Here is a 16,284-nt window from a genome sequence, read left to right as displayed (position 1 = left end):
AAACAAGGGGGGGCGACGCGTGAAAACAGCCATGTTAATGTTTCCTAACACGTGTGCGGAGACTAACGGTAAACAGTTTGCACTTTGAGTTTGAACGATGTGAGAAGAAGAAGCGAACACGGTGTTGTTGAGTGAAAGTGTTAAACACACGAGCGTGACAGAACGAAGAAGTGTGCGTGTTTGGAGACTGTCGTGTGTGTGATTGTGATGTGATACAGGTGTGTGCACAGGAATCTGCAGGTGTGTGGACTCTGAGCGGACTGTGGAGGATTGTTGAGGTGAGTGCATCAGTTTGTCTTTGATTTATCCTGGTAAACATTTAGCTGTAAACACGTTTTTGTAGCGTTTGATAGACGAAAGGTGTTCAGACTGTTTGTTGTGTTGCAGATCTGCGGCCTGACTGGACGACGCGTTGAGAAGAAGGATCGTTGAAGTGATGATGGAGTCTCCGCTGAAGCTTTAAGATAAGAACATTTTATGAACATGATACAGACTGTGAAGAGTTTGTGTAGTTGTGGACTTGAGCCCAGTTTTTAAAGCAGCTTGGCGTTTTAAGATGAGATTAACAGTGACCACTAGAGGGCGCCATTTAACCACGAGTCATGAAATCCGGGGATTGTTTATGATGCGTTTCATAGTAAATGTGTTGTCTTTAATGAGAAAAAAACAATGATTAATTAGTTAGATGAAAAGCATGCTCCCCCCCCCTTTGTTAAATCTATGTGAATGAGCTGATCATATATACACACAGATTCAAGTAAAGTTTAAAGGCAAAGCAAGTTTATTTATGTCGCACATTAACAGCAAGGCAATTTAAAGTGTTTCACACAAGACATCAGAAGTATCATCCAAATTAAAACATGTTCAAGTAAATGTAAATGAACTAAGAATATTAAAAGTTACAGTGCAGAGTGCTTCCCCATGTTTGGTTCTGACAGCAGTTAATGAGGAGGTCACTCATGTATTCTGGCCCTGAACCATAAAACCTGTTCTCTGACAGACAGTGTGAAGACCTCAGAACCGGACTGATGTGGTCCATGTTCTTGGTCAGCTGCACTGTTATTTTGATCTAACCAAGTGTCAGATAAAAACATCAAATCAAGCTTGTGCTCAGTAATAAAATCATTTCCCTGCCTTTTGTCCCTTGGCAGAGTCCTCTTTCCTTCTAAAAGCACAGGGTGTTTATATACATGAGTGTTTAATGGTAGGATGAGAGAACAAACATAGGTTCACTGAATCAGTCAGATTAAGTGAGGTCAATTTGATTTAAAGGCGCCTTTTGAAACAGCCATGTTACAATTACAGGATGTAGTGGATTTATGAGACCAGGGAATGTAACTTTAATGCTGACTGTGTTGAAGTTGAGCTGATTTCTCTGTTAGATTGTCTTTGATTGGAAGTGTTAATTAGAATAAAGTCATGGTGACATGAAAGATGTAAACATGCTCTCTGACTCTACTCATTGATGCCTGTAGGTCAACATGTAGATTTATTTTAAAAAGGTTAAAATGTAAATAAAGGTATCATTTTGTTCTTCAGCAGAGATGAAAGTAACAGCCACGGTGGATGTTTCACTCTTCATTGATCAGACAGCCTTCATGGTGTGATGTCTAGACAAAGAAAGGTACAGTAAGTTTATGTTGACTGTTTAATCAGTATAGAACAGGTTTTATTTCTGCCTCCCTAAAAGCATTAAACCTTTGTTTCAAATGTTCAGTCTGAAGTGTGCTCACGCTAACCACTGCTTCTTTCTTTTACAGGTCAGTGTGTTGCTTTGGAAAATTTCTCTGATCTAACATGGGCTGATTGAAAAGTTTTCATTCAACTGTGCAGTAATTTCTTAAAGTCCTCAACTGATAAATGAGCTGTCATTTTATTACAAGGAAGTCAACATGCCAAGGCCCTTTACAGAAATCTGACATACATCTTAAGTGATAGCTAGTGCCCTTGAATGAAAGTGTCACACAGTAAGAAATCATGACAAGAGTTTTGATTTGTTTTATTGATGTTTGTGCTTTGAACACTTTCAGAAAATGGCTTTGCAGTAGGATGAAAGCTTCTCAAATCAGCACACAGACCTGTAAAAGAAAGAAGCACAGTGTAAGTATAAAAAAATATATACTTACTTAATGTTTCTGTCCAACAGCAAATGGTAGCATTAGCTTAAACAGGAGCCAAGAAATTGACTAAGTAGTTTGAAAAGTACTCACGGTTCTGGGGTGAATCGGGCAGCATAACTGGCCGGCTTACGTGTGCTCGGCTAAGTGGCGCAGGACAAGTGGCCTTTCCCCTGCTTTTGCCCTGCCGCGTGCCGCTGCCGCGCCAAGACACGACTGACTCTTTGTACTCTGCTCCCGCAGGTGTTCAGCTCGGACTCGGCGCAGGTGAACTCCATCGTCCTGATTGCTCCTCGTCCAAGCAGCCAATCACGGAGCCTCTACAGCGCGATCGCTAACGCGCATGCGTTGACACAATTAGGATGATGTCGGTCAGCTGCGTGAAGTCGGATGGTGTGTGGGGGGCGTGCATCAATCGGGACTTCTTCTGTGATTGGCTTCTTGGCTGAGGAGCAATCGGGGACGATGGAGTTCACCTGCCCAGAGTCCGAGCTGAACACCTGCGGGAGCAGAGTACAAAGAGTCAGTCGTGTCTTGGCGCGGCAGCGGCACGCGGCAGGGCAAAAGCAGGGGAAAGGCCACTTGTCCTGCGCCACTTAGCCGAGCACACGTAAGCCGGCCCCGGCCAGTTATGCTGCCCGTTTCACCCCACAACCGTGAGTACTTTTCAAACTACTTAGTCAATTTCTTGGCTCCTGTTTAAGCTAATGCTACCATTTGCTGTTGGACAGAAACATTTTTTTTATACTTACACTGTGGAGGTGTTAGCTCTAACAACACTGTGCTTCTTTCTTTTACAGGTCTGTGTGCTGATTTCAGAAGCTTTCATCCTACTGCAAAGCCATTTTCTGAAAGTGTTCAAAGCACAAACATCAATAAAACAAATCAAAACTCTTGTCATGATTTCTTACTGTGTGACACTTTGGTTCAAGGGTATTAGCTATCACTAAAGATGTATAACAGAAGTCAGATTACTGTCTAACATTAATTTCTGTAAAGGGCATGTTGACTTCCTTGTAATAAAATGGAGGTTTTAAGTTTCCATCAAGGAAAGCTTTGAACACACTGGTTGAGGACTTTAAGAAATTACTGCACAGTTGAATGAAAACTTTTCAATGAGCCCATGGTAGATCAGAGACATTTTCCAAAGCAGCACACTTCAGACTGAACAGTTGAAACTGACGTCTTAACTAGTTTGCTGATTAAAAAAAACAAAAACTTCCAATCAACTAGTTAGTTTCTCAAACACCCATCACTACTTACAGCGTCATGGTGGCCCATCATAAACTCCAGAGCCTGCACATAGGAAATGCAAAAGTAAATCTAGTGCATAAGAACATTTCATTCATCCTTAATGTTTCTTCACTATTTTATTTTAAGATTGGCAGTTTAAACTACAGGACAAGTGATCTTCAGAGGATTTGTCAGGTGACAAAAGTAGCAGCTTCTGCATACATGGGGTAGAGAGGCTTGATTGTTTCTTTTTCAGATAAGATCTTTACTAATGCCTGGACATAAAGACTATATCAACCAAAAAGTGAATCTGGAGGAAATTACTTACCCTGTCTTTAACCCCAACATATATCAGACTTCTAAATGAGAGAATAGTTCCCTTTATACAGCCTTATTTGTTATTGTGTGGGGCTGCACGATTCTTGAGCAACAGGGTCAAAGGGCATCATGACGCTGGCCAGGGTCTTTCCTGTCATCCTGGCCCATCAACAGGAGGCACTTCTTATGCAGAACCTGAACACACAAAGAGCACAGCAGCAAGAAATGAGAATTATTCTGCAATAAACACAAGTAAAGCTAATGAGGAACATTTAGACAAAACACAGTCCTTCTAAAAATTCCGCCATAGACATCTTTTGTGATGCTCTGTGTGTGTAAAACAGTCAGGCGTTACCTCTGTGCAAACAACAGTCCTGCAGAGATGGTTACAAACTCAGTGAATGCAGTTTGTTTCTCTCTCCACCAGAGGGCGCTCTGACCATGCATATCTTTGTCAGTGCAGATTATTCTTACAGTTTATGGTCGAGATGATCATCAACCCTGTTTATGCTCACAATACCTCGGACAGTTGTGATTGCCGGATGGACATCTGAGCAATTATTACAGCATGTAGCTTCAAAATGAAATATTCTACATGAACGTCCAGTTAAGATTTTAGACACCTCTCACGTAACAGATATCTCAGCATTTACTCTGTAGGCTACTTACTTCAAGCACCTTTGACGACGCACATGCAGCTGATCTGACACTACTTCGGCCAAAACGGCAACTTAAAAAAACCCCCAACAACCTGCCAGCACCACAGCTCGTTGCATCCTGATCGCTGCTTGAATGAAGCATCAAACACAAAGTCAGCCCTCTTATTTCACTATTTGATTCAAAACTCATTCAATTCATCATGGTTTTGTGAAATGCACAACAGAAAGTTCTGCTTTGATCCCCTACAAACACAAAACAAGTGCAAACAGGACAGAAACAATCAAAACATTTACACATAGTGCAGTGTTTCATTAACACTCCTTTTTAACGTTTAATATGTAACCTATACCAACTTGTGTTGCTATGGTGACAATCTTTTGCTCAAATTTAAAATCTAACAATATTGCATCTATATAGTTGAGTTTGATGGTGACATCCGGTGGACAAACGTGATACTGCAGCATGCTGAGTATTGACGGGTGCTTGCTCTGTTCATTGTGCTGCCATGTGCAAAGGGCACTCTTATGTCTCCTGAAATAAACATGGTTAGTTTGGGGTGGAAAAAGACATCTAGGTGCTTCTGTAGACTTCTTGGAAGGTGTTTTTTTTTTTTACTGTGATACCTTTATACCAACTGTAGAAAAATGTATACAAACAATTTGCTCTACCTGGCCGTCTGTAAAGATCTCCTCTAATGCCTACCAAGCACTCAATCTGTTTGGCGAGTGACCTTTAATTGTTGGAGAACATAGCTCATGCTTTTAAAGCACCATGCCCTAACCCACTTCTATAGCCGTCAAACCAAGTTGTTTTATCTCCGTGAATAACTTAAAATAAAACGACACAAGTCAAAGAGATTAAAACACTATAAAGGTGTTGGCTTTTCTATTTGTGTAGTTCCATTGTTCTTGAAGTCTACAATAATGTGTTTTGTACATTTTTATAAATGTCACACTTTGATTCCAATAAAGGTAGCGTGCAAATCACTTTTCAGCCGCAGTCTTTCAAACACACTGGGTGATCTGACACCCTGCTGTGACTGACCAATCACAGCCATTCAGCTCCGCAGGGGCTGCATGCCCTATTGTAGAAAGTACATAACCACTAGCAGAGTCTTTTTTTTAGGGGTAAACTTCTACCCCGGTGGAAACGCACATAGCTCTTCTAAAGACCAGAGTTCTGTGGTATAGTATAGCAAACAAGGATATTGTTCACTATTTGCTTCCACTCTGATTGTCTTCAAGGCTCATACAGCTTCCTGTGTCTATTGTACATGTATGTATTTAATGATCTATGGGTGCCTGCATGCATCATAACCTCCTTCATGTATATCTGGGGCACTAAAAGCTTTGCAACAGTCCACCTGTGTGTTTGCACATGTCTTTATGAGTTTGGTCGGGCAGGGCCCAGTGATCACGCAGCCATCAGGGTGCATTTAGGAGGATTGTCACTGTGTAGGAAAGGACCAGAGGCAGAAACCCACAATCAGCCGGTCAGTGGAGCGTTGAGTGTGGGTATTTGTACGGCAACCCCAAAGGTAACAGTTCCTGGTCACAGTCTGGGGATGCAAGTAATTGCCGACAGAGTGCGACCTGCAGCTGAGGCTCTGAGATGCTGTGTGTGCATGTGCATGACATTTCCGGCTGCTTTTGTCCAGTGATCTGATAAGCTACCACACTGTGTGTGTCTGCACAGTGCAAAAACACTATGTCTGAATTAAGCTACTTATATTTTTCCCCAATCTGTGTGCAGTTTTTACAAACAGCAGGGTTTTTTTTGCCTGCATTTGAGCCATATTCTATAGTCACAACCAAAATCATACCCTGCTTTATGGTCCATATTACTCTTAATGGGACCACGAATTGTGTTTTCCATACAAAGCCAATACAGTTATGTGACTTAACCCTCAGTGTGATCATTGCAAAAAAAAACCCTCTGCGTCAGCTGGTTTTTGCTTTTACATTTTCCTCACCGCCCAATCATACTCAAGAAGGGACGTTTAAGGCCTGTGCAACCAGACTCCACTTGAAGTTCTCTAATCTAACAATAGCACTAGTGAAAAGCACTTTACTTTATTGTAGAGGAGTTAAAACAATTGATTGATGTCAAAGATGTCTTTCAATGGTGAGGTGTCATCTATATATATATATATATATATATATATATATATATATATATATAAATATACTTTAAGAGCTAAGTTACATTTTTGACTTATAAAACTTGAAATCTTCACAGCTCTGTTACTTTAATATTTCATTTATACATTTTTTTTTGGTTTGTTGTGGAGTTTTGTTTTGCCATTGTGAACCTATGTTTCCCATGCCAATAAAGATCGACTGAATTAATGTGTTACTTCGTTGTTTAAAGATTCCCTTGTTTGTGAAATAAATCCTTCATATTTAAACTCTATATATGTCTGGGAGAGAGTCAGCATTACTGCTGCAAGTTGGGCAAACAGCGAGCGACTAAATGTTGTTACGTCGAATGTCCAGCAGGGGGCCACCAAACCCAACAATTAAATTCTCTCCTTCCCCACATCACTGCACTGGTTTGTTAAAATGTAATAAGGGAATGTAAAGTGTGCATCTATTTTCTAAATACATCTGACAAACATGTTCTCTCATTCCCACAGTTTGACATCTTAGATGTTAATATAAAATGGAAGTAAGCATGGACATCCTGACTAAACATGTTGTTTGAGGCCTATAAAATGGGACTTACCAATATGGAAAAGAATAGGTTATTCTGTATGGAGGTGTTTTAAATTACAATGTAGCTCTGCTGATTGCTGGGATGACTGGACCCAAACAGATTGCATGTTGCTCTGAGAGAGTGAAATGGAGGACATGCCAGATAGACAGAGAGCAAATTGGGGGGGCAGACATGCAGAGTGACAGGCACCCCGAGCAAAATAAAACAGGAATCAGAGAGCAATAGACCGAGGGAGCATGTGGCAGAGGTCTCGCCACCCCGAGGCCCTTCTGGGCCCTCTCAAAGCCACTTCATCAGCGACACAAGCTGTCCCCTTTCAGCACGATTTACGTCAGCCGGCGCTCACAGGTCGGGCTGTGTTCATCATTTGCTGCGTTTACCTGGAAGTGGCTCATAGGTGAGTCAATAAAACGGCAGGCGAATGGCACCGAAAGACAAAAGCGGTTGATCACAATACCACCGGTTGCTTTGTTAGGAACACAAAAGCAGCGTCGGGGTTTTTTTTTTTTTTTTTTTTTAATTAAAAGTCGTCCCAGGTGAACAATACGCAGGAAATTGCCACGGCATTGTCATCTTTTGTTGCAGCTTGTGACCGAGGTGTGGTACGGGAAACGGGGTCTCACATGAGGATGAGTAGCGCGGTGTCAAATGACCTCTGGAGAGCAAACAGGTGTTCACAGGACTCAGAAGGGCGACGTTATCAGGAGTGTTCACGGAGCATTATGAGTCATGCTGCACAGGTAAAACACACTGAAGGGAAGGGCACTGTATGACAAATGGGATTGGAGTGCTAGTAAGAGTTCGGCTCAATAATAGATCAAAGGGGTTCAGTCAGTGTGAGTAATGCATGGCCAGTATTAGTTGACTTGGACTCAAGGACGGCCTGCTTTATGGGTCCCTTTTTGTGTTGAGGGTTGTTGTTGTTTTAAATGCTTGAAGAGCGATCCAGTGGTTTCCAAAAGGTTTGCTGCCATCGATCAGAGGTCAGGATTAATTGGATTCTCATTGCATGAAGGTTAAAGGGATTTTAAGGACTTCAAATACATCATCAGTCTGAATATCGGAGATAACATGCACCCTGCTGCTGTTTCATATTCAGACACTCGACCAATTGGTCCTGCTAATAGATTTGATTTGCGAGCAGAAGACGTTGAAAGAGGAATCATCGACAATATCGCGACAAAAATCGATCATTATAAAGTTGGATGACAAGCTTGCTCTTAATGACAAAGGCAACAGAGTGTCCAAAAGATGATTGGATACGGTCTCCCTTTTAAAGGTCACACCATCATTCTCCATTTCAACAACTCTGAATAAGCGTCAACGTCTTTGTCATAAATCCACAGATTCTGTTTCGTAGCGCGAGTAGAAACAGGGGCGTGTCCAGAATTTTTGGACTGGGGTTGCCCACCTGGAGAAGTCACCTCAAGCCAATGGGGGAGGGGGGGGTAACGTTTATATCCTGTGACTGTATGAGTGTGACCAGGCGGTTAATTAAACGCGTTCTCCTCATCACTCTGTTCTTCTCCACTCTTTTGTCGACATTTTCATTCCATAGAACGTCACATAGTGTTCTTGTAAAATGAAAATATTCCCATTGCAGTGTCGAAAAAGCGAACCCTGTTGCTTCGTCCACTACTTCTCTGTCGTTATTTTGACATCAAGTCTCGCCTCGGGAGACACCGCGCCTTTAATGGAAAATGACAAGGACATTAGGGTGTCCAAGAGATGATTGGATACTGTTTGAATAAACGTCCTGCAACATTTGGCAGACCTCAATTTCCCCTCGACCTGTGATGTATCCCTGTGCATGACACAACATATATCTGCTCAATTATTAGCCCACTAGCAAGGGAAATGGTGTCAGAGAGCACTTCAGGACAGGCAAAAATAAAGTCGCTTTTATTCTGAAATGTATTATATATTGGGATAAGCCCCTTGAGGTGTATCACCTCGCTTTGGCTGGAGCCACATGAACGCTATGGCTTTCTACGCCTTCTCTGAAATGTGCTGCACTTGTGTTTTTCCGTCCTTTCCTGTCGGATCTTTGCACCTGTTTCATACACTCTGTCATACACCTGAGTGTGTCGCCTTAAGGGGAAAAGGATCAAGTCCGACACCTGCCATGCTCCCCCCCCATGGTGCCTTCAGCATCTGGCTGCCTTGCTGTCACCTTTGCCCTTTCAATCCCAATAAGCTGTGTACACCCACCGCCGAAAACAACAAAAGCCCCCGCCACGACGAATGCATTACAACTCTTTCCTCGCCGCTCCTGAGCATTCCTGAAACGGGTAATATTCGACGGAGCGGTTGCAATTACACCATGAAAGCCTCGCTTTGCAATGCTCAGCACAAGAGGATGCAATACAGGAGGACTGTGATAAAAGAACAGAACAAAGAGGGCCAAATCATTCCCGCCGTGCATAACGCAGTTAAAGTTCATTGGCTTGCAGAGCTGCTTTTATTACGTCTTTGAAATATATTTTTTCTTTCTTTGGGCGGGAACCCCAACTAACAACCGCAGTAGGCAGCAAAGTATCTCATTACGACAATAAATCATTGCTAACCACAAGGAGAGGTTGTAAAAACAGTTTCAGTGGAGGTGAAAAGAAAAGCAGGTTGCAGCTTGTTTCCAGTCACAAGACTGGAAGATGATCCTGACCGTGAATATGAAACTGATTAATAAGCACATAAAACCACCTTTAATTACCAGAAAATGTGGTTACAGTTGTCCCTGCAGCTCTGAATTTATGATTCCGGCTGTCACCTCTTGAACTGTCAAGAAGCTTCGGCTCTTTGCAACTGCAAACGACTCGGATAATACTCAGTCATTGCACAACACCGCAAGGACAGGTTCCACTGCCACCGCATAGCGATCAAGCCTGGACCTGAGTCAACACAAGGTATTAGCATTCCCCTCGTTGCGCAACCGCAGCCCTGTACACGTTTGTGGAAAAAAAAGGAAAGGGTTTGGAAGCGGAGGAAGTTTCGCTCTGCCGGGTCACTGTGCTAACAAACAACAACAACAACAAAAGAAAAAAGCAGGTGACCCTGCAGCGTACGATGACGCGTTGAAAGAGGCTGTCAGCCGGAGGTTTAAGCATTAGCGTGTGTAAATAGCGACAGACCCTGACGTGTGTTTGCTTTTACATTATCGTGCTTTCCTTTCCTGTTACAGCTCTCGGAGTGCGGAGGAATGTAAATGTCATTCCAGGTTGTTTACAGCCAATCGGAGGCTGCATGTGTTTGGTTGGTTTTTACTCCATTTACCTCCAATTGTTGCCTCGATTTATCCCAAATATACAAAAAAATCAAGCCACAAACAAAATGTATCTGGGAAGAAATTGTGCAGACCCAAGCAATCATTTGACTGGGAGATTTTTCAAACTTCACAATAGTTTTTTTTTTAACCTAATGGTTACCCCTCAATCCTCTTTCCATAAATGATGCATGGAGGTTTCCAAGGAAACGGTTTCTGTGTTACCTGTTTTTTTTGTTTTTTTTTGCAAAAGCTGCCAGTTGAGGCCGCACACTTAAGATTAACTCAAGCCTTCTCATGTTAAGAATCAGGGAGGTGTCTCCCTCCCTTCAACATGAACTCGAACTGGTGCTAATTAAAAGGGCACTCGGCTTGATCACAAGTGCCCTTGGGAAGTTCCATGGCAATTATGGCCTGCTCAGGGAACAATCATGCTAACTAGGAGAGCGCTAAGACCGACCTGAAGAGCACTTGGGGAGCAACTAGTCTGACCAGAGGAGCACTCCGGGGCCCTCAATTGTTCCACTGGGGGAGATGAAACATGGTTCTTTCCCATTAGGACACAGACCTGTACCTTGGTTAAATATATTAGTTAAATAATCATCTTTTCAGAAAGGGACACTTCAGCACTAAGAACATGACGTACTATATCTAATAACTAGAACTCTGGGAGTGTGTTTTTGGTACAAAGGTGCAAAATCTGACACCATCAGTCAGAATTAAGACACATCCAAATGTAAAATGAGGTTTTCTTTCACAGCCTTCAGGTTAGACTGAGACCGAAAATATAAATGGACCTCCAACACAAAGCATCTCTAGATACGCCTGAGGCTAACCTACAGCTGTTGAATTTTTCAGCTCCAAGTTTCTAATATTTGGGATTGTTGATGATGAGGAAAAACCTTGTTCTACTTGCAGAAAGGCTCAGTTTTCGTCTCTTCAGCGAGGCGCATAAAAGGACTGCGATATCCGTTTCCTGCCATCATTGTCTTAATCACAATGACGGAAAGAACAAAGAAAACACGGGGCTTCCACATCAGTTGTAATTCAGTTTTATGACGACGTCAACCCTTCCATTGTTGCTCTATATGACAGAGTGATTGAACAGACAGAATCGCAATTACACCACCAAGGCAAACCTTCTGTTTGCCATCATTGTCTCAATCACAATGAAGCAAAGGACATTAAACATGCTGCTTCCATATCACTCCGTATACAATTGAAAGACTCTATGTTCTCTATATCACTTGATCCTGAATGAACAGGATCACCGTCACCATACGTGGGAGGAAGATACTGCCTGGCTTACAATAAACACATCTGTTTCTTGTGGCGGTGCAATGAATGGGTGAAACCCAACACTGGACTATAAATCTAACCCAATTCAACAAGTGTGTATGATGAGACAGTTCCCTAGAAATTGAGCTTTAAATGCCACTGACCCACTGTCATTCAGTCATTACAAGCATCTGATATGCAGCCAAACACTGTTAGAACACTGTTAGGATTTTTTAAGGGACATTCATAGCATATGTGGAGCTAGTTATTTCAGGACACAACAGTTTACAATGTGATGCAGGTGAAAGAACTGCTGATGTTCATTGTACAACCAAGCTAGAACACTCATTTTCGGTCAACCTAGCTACACACACAGACGTGGCATTTAGCCTACATGTCCATCAGTCAGATTAGCCCCCCCATTCTGCATAGTCTAAATGTAGTAAATTGCATCCAAAAACATTTTTTAGCTAGTACATAAACATCTTTATTCCGCTTTTTTTTTTTAAAATTTTTTAACTTTGCTTTGTTGCTGGAAAAAAAAAAAACTTCATGCAACCTAAAGTTTGGGTTGGAAGGCCTGTTTGTGATGGGTCTTCTTTTGACAGGGGAAGTGGGGAGGAGAATGACTAAATTTGGCCAGTCTGGGTCCTGGCAGAATAGCCCCCCCCCTCCAAAAAAAAAAAGAATCCATGATGCAGAGCATGTGAGACATTTCAGGCTGAAGCACACACAATGTGTGCAGCATAGGACTGTGGGTGGGCTAGCTCCTTGGGCTAAGAGACAAACACACACAGATGCAAGAGGATCTTCTATTATTTGGGCAGAGATTTTCACTGCAGATGAGCCAAACTTGCCCTGTCTCCCAAATGTCATCACACAGCAGTGTTTTACTCCTTTGGCTTCTTGGCTACAGTGTTACTTTCCTGAAGATGACTTAGAGTGACATGAGAAGCACAGGGAAAAAAGGAGCAATGGAGGATATGGCTCTGTATTGGTTGCAAAATTGCATGCCTTTAGGTCTCAACAGAGCCATGTGCAAAAACTTTATGAAGACTTTCATTTCCTAAAATGCGGCAGAGAATATGACCTTCACTGAGGGGGGAAAACAAATAGGCAAACAGCTGTGGAATAGATTGAAGATAATTGTGTATATTGTTGCAGAGCCATTATGCAAAATATCCTGTAAAAATAACTCTGTTCCACAAAGGAGGTTCCTTAGAAGACACCCAACTTTCAAAATATACAAGATTTGCCCCAGAAAGTTGCGAGTTGACTTCTTAAATTATGCACAAATACTGTTGCAACTAAGAAACTCACGAAACAAAACACACTTTCAATGCAAGAGATCTGCTATGGCCTTTGTGTAAATTCACGTTGATCCAATGAGAGCACGCAATCTAAATGTCCAACCAGGGGTTTTAAATCTATTTCCAACAGAAGACGTCAATCACATGTCGTTACACTGTTGCAGTTTGATCTCTTCAGCCATTCATCGCTTGTACTGCTTTCCCATTGGAGTCCTCGGGGGGGGGGGGGGCTGGAGCTGATCCTATCTGCCATTGTGCCCGAGGCTCGGGGTACACCCTGGACTAATCACAGGACTGACATATAGACAGACAACCAGCCACACTCACATTCTCACCTTTTAGAGCCACCAATTAACCTCCCGAGTACGTCTTTGGACTGTGGGAGGAAGCCGAGTTTCCCAAGACCAACCCACATACTCAAACGCTGCATTTGCTGCTCTATTATAGAAGCGGGATTCAGGTACATTGCTATGTTAACTTGTTACTACACACATAACATGTTCCCATCTATATATAGCGGTAACATTACTCTCATTAGTGCAGAAGCACTGGGAGAGAAGTCAGCTCGGCTCTTTTTTTCCCCCCATATAGTTAAGTATGATAATTATGATGAAAATAGGACAGATATGTTTGAACAGTTGCCAAAAGACAGCTCCTTGGTGTGTGTCACCCTACTTTTTAGTTTGCTTTTGGTTTTTAATGATGCCGTTCAGTGTACATAAATGTCAACCCCAAGCCTGGAGCGCTTGGATCACTATCTTAAAGCCTTAAGTTCAGCAGGGAAATCTCAGGGATCCCAGAGTGAAAACACAAACAAATATGAAACGAAAATCCCTTTAAACCAGCTCTCATAAATAGAGTAAACTCTGCACCGGCGTTGACACACGAAGACTCAAACTACTTCACGGCTAATTGCTGTCAATGCTTCTGATTGAGTTGCTGCTTTTGCAAACACAGCAGGATTATTTAACTTGGTAATAGAAGACTCTTCAACGTCATATCCTCAGATAAGAGACACTGGAAGCCCGGCACTACCTGAGAGACTCTTGACAGATATTTGCTTCAATAACTCCAGAGCGAGAGCGTCAGTAAATGCCATCAGGTTGAATCAACATCGTCCACTGTTACAAAGTCAAATATTGTGAGATGATGGGGGAAAAAATTGCATCAGAAGGTGTTTTTTTTTCTTCTTCTTCTTCTTTTACTGCCATCTTCCACATACTCATGTCACTTTATCAACATTACGTCAAAATAGGCAGCAAATGAACAACAACCTGATATAAAAAATACAGTCATACAAAACTATTGAGGGCCAATCACCACTCATGGGGCTCCATTCATGTGTGGTGGGGACTGTGTCTGCAGAGACTTTGTCCTTTACCCTGATTTGGATGTTTTGTTCAGACCATTTTGTGATTTAATTCAGCAGATCTCACATATTGCTCTTTTAGGTAAAAAAAAAATAAAAAATTGACATTGCTTTTAAAAAAAAAAAAAAGTTTTTACTCTGAGTCACGATTCATGTGTCCTCTCCTCCAGCTTCCTCTGAAATCTGACCAAAAAACCCCCCAAACATCTATTTCAACTAACGAGGTCTTACATAACGCCTAATGTAAAACGATGGCGCATCTGCAGGCTGCATGTGTTGTTCGATTACACCTCAGTGTAATGAGGGGGCGGGATTCTAATTGAGTTGCTGCTTTTGCAAACACAGCAGGATTATTTAACTTGGTAATAGAAGACTCTTCAACGTCATATCCTCAGATAAGAGACACTGGAAGCCCGGCACTACCTGAGAGACACGGGGGGGAATCATTAATTCATCGTCCCCCAGTCAGGAGCACAAACAGATATGCTAACTTATCTCGATATTGTATTTGGTATTCGTTCATGCCCATGTGATAAATCACCTGGAGTACAGCAGCAGATCATAAAGACGTCCTGGGGACAGGATACACTTTATTGACTTGAACAGAAACGTAGACATTTGGTCGGGAGTTATTTGAACACCGACTTTGCACAACAGTTTTAAATACTTATCCCCACTTAGGCCTCATCACTGCCATGAAAGTAAAGCACAGTTAAATATTGATTTAATTTAGTCTGACTGAGTGAAGCTGTTTGCATAACGCACTTTCAGATGTTGTGTAGATGAGTAAAGTAAGTTATATATAAGCTGATTCTTTTTTCCATTCTGCAATATTTTTATGACTCAGCTCTTCCATTGAAAACTCTCTCAAGGTTGTAATGTTTCACTTTTATTCACTTCTGCTCCCTCTCTCCTCCTTTGAGAAGCCTTTATCTGGGGTTGGGTAACAAGGGAGGTCAAGGAAAAGACTTGCAACACGCCATGATGTTCCACCTGGGAGTTACATTTACACTAATCCTGTGATGGCCGCCACTTTGTTTAAAAACAAAATAAAAAGGCAGACGCGTAAAAGAGCTCCAGCGCGACAAAGACGTTCCAGGCCCATCTGAGAGCGTTCAACCAGGAGGCTGCAGAGGATGACAGTCGGTGGTCAAATGCAGATGAATCAGTGGGTGTACATCCAAAGGAGCGTCCTTTGATTTATCAAACAGTCTGGCTATTTTAGCTCATCGCACAGGAGCATGAGCTGGAATAATGATGAAATGCTTCATCGGTTCGTTGCGCCCGAGGGGAGATCAGAGGTCAAGCTGAGCTACAACTTGGCTGGAACTGGTGTCCTGTTCAAGGACATTAAGCAGCTTGAACCCCAATGTGCACTGCTGCACACTGTGCAGACCCCCCCGCAGATATATACTGCACTTTCTTCTTCTCAACCTCCTCTCCTTTTATATGAACTGATTATGATTTTTTTGTTTGTTTTTTTGTTCGGGCTTTGGCCTATAGTGTGTGTTTATAGTCTGATTGAATCGTTAATCTGTGTTTTGAATGCATTTCCATATTATAGAGCATTAGTTCCATCCTGCTGCAGCTAGGCTATTTAAAGACCATCAATGCAAGTTTTTTTTCTTCCTGGGTATTGTAAGAAAGCTCCAAGAGGAGGAGGAGGAGTCCTGTATAACTGCTATTGAGCTCTCCCAGCTGTATCATAAATTTGCAGATTTTAGAGGGAAGAACCCGAAGTTAAGTCTTTTTTCACCCTTCTAAATAAAAGCAATGCATTTTTTTATTCCATGGGAAAATGAGAAAAACAAATCGAGAGTAAATGAATGCATGTTGGATGATTTCAGTGAGATAAATAAGGCTTTATGGTGTGCGTGTATTAGGGAAAATGTGTGAGACCGCCTTTACACTGTTAAATATAACAAACGTTTGAGTTGAGCGCCACGAGGTTTTTATTCTGAAGGGCGCCAGCGGAAGTACTCCTACGTATTACGTCTGACTTGATGCTGCTCCTCGTCTCTGTAG

The 16,284-nt window shown here is 42.1% G+C and overlaps 1 long non-coding RNA gene across 1 annotated transcript in view; it reads right to left on the bottom strand.

The window, feature by feature from the left end:
* Window positions 1-3,783: 3,783 nt before the first annotated feature.
* LOC306818564 overlaps window positions 3,784-16,284 on the bottom strand; it is a 158,099-nt gene continuing 145,598 nt past the window's right edge. Inside the window, exon 5 of the long non-coding RNA XR_013778283.1 lies at window positions 3,784-3,863. This is a non-coding gene — a long non-coding RNA (uncharacterized lncRNA). The remainder of the gene's footprint in view (window positions 3,864-16,284) is intronic.

Source organism: Symphodus melops (genome assembly GCF_947650265.1).
Source record: "Symphodus melops genome assembly, chromosome: 23".
NCBI lineage: Eukaryota > Metazoa > Chordata > Actinopteri > Labriformes > Labridae > Symphodus > Symphodus melops.
The sequence above is the reverse complement of the archived record's forward strand: the minus strand, read 5'-3'. Positions and strand labels throughout refer to the sequence as shown.